Source organism: Camellia sinensis, chromosome 7 (genome assembly GCF_055761805.1).
Source record: "Camellia sinensis isolate YWXY chromosome 7, ASM5576180v1, whole genome shotgun sequence".
Lineage (NCBI taxonomy): Eukaryota > Viridiplantae > Streptophyta > Magnoliopsida > Ericales > Theaceae > Camellia > Camellia sinensis.
In genome coordinates, this window is record NC_138967.1 from 16,081,786 (window position 1) to 16,083,472 (window position 1,687).

Here is a 1,687-nt window from a genome sequence, read left to right on the forward strand (position 1 = left end):
GTGATGGGAATGGAAAAGGAGCAAGAGGTGGTGGTGATTGTGATGGGGGTGATTGTTTGAGTGGGGGAGGTGGCAACCACGAGGTTTGGCTGGTTGAGGGGAATGGAGAAAGTTTGACCTTATTGAGTTGTAGTGGCATCACATTTTAGGGTAACAATGCTAAAATAGCATATTGCAGAAAAAAGTAGTCACTTAATTTTTGTCAATAATTTAGCATCGGAAGTAATACTGTGTTATTTGAGGGAAAAAAAAAAACAAAAGAAAAGAAGAAGGGAGAATATGAGATGTTTAAAATGAATAATATTATCTAAATAAAATATTTATATATAATGATGTGATTTTTTATGAATTTTTTACTTTACAATAAAATATTATTGAAGATGAATTTATTTATAATACTGATATTATCACATTATTTTTGCCAATTTTTTTGTATAAAATTTATAAAAGACTAGGGCTCCGTTTGGTAGAGTTTTGTAACTATGATTTGAGAATATGAGTTGTATTTTGAGTTTGTGTGTTTTAGAATTATGATTTGAGTGTAGAAAATTTGTTTGGTTATGATTTTTGAATAAAGTGTTGAATTGAGTGTAGAATTGAGTTTTGAAAGTTTGATTTGACATGTGAAGTAAGAAAATTTGTTTGGTTATGAGTTTTGAAAAGAGTTTTCAAAACTTAATTCAAATTGTTATAACTCATAACAAAACACATTACTTTCACATTATTGAAAATTTTGATCAACACTCATAACCAAACTCTTTTTAAAATTCAATTAAAAAAATTTATTATTAACAAAAAATAACATTAATCAATTTTTTAATTGAAAATACTACAAAGGAAATAATTTTTTTTCAAAATAAATATTCAAAAAATTTAAATCATAAATATTTAAATAATTTAAATAATCTAAAAAATTTAATAAGTAAAAAATTAAAATAAATATTCAAAAATTTTAAATCGTAAAAATTTAAATAATTTAAATATTTAAAAAATTAAAATAATTTAAAATTTTAATATTTTAAATTTAAAAACAACTCTATACTCAAATCGTAACCAAACACATAAAACAAAACTCAATTAAAAAATTATTTTTAAAACTCATAACCAAACACATAACTCAAAACTCCATACTACTTTCACAACTCTACACTCAAATCATAACCAAATACATAACAAAAAAATTAAAATATTTAAAAATATTTTTATAAAATAGAGTTTGAATTTATTTTTATAAAATATTTTAAAATTAAAAAAACTAAAATCGTAATATTTAAAAAAATTAAAAAAATTAAAAAAATTAAAAAAATTAAAAAATTAAAAAAATCGTAACATATTTAAATATTAAAATATTTAAAATCTTAACAAAATTAAAATATTTTTAAAATATTGATTTGAATGAAGTTTTGAAAAGAGTTTTGAATTATGTGTTTGGTTATGAGTTTTGAAAAGTAATGATTATGTTTTGAATTGAGTTTTGAGAAATGAGTGTAGAATTATGATTTGAAAACCCTAAACAAACACCACACTCAAAAGTGAGTGTGGAACTAGATTTTGAAAACTCCACCAAACGGAGCCTAGGTTTTTCTTATAAATATTGTGCAAATATTATTTAAAAAAAGACGGTTGCTTATGCAAGGTGAAGAAGACTAAGCCGACTTTGATTTTTCAACCTTTTTTTTTTTTTTTT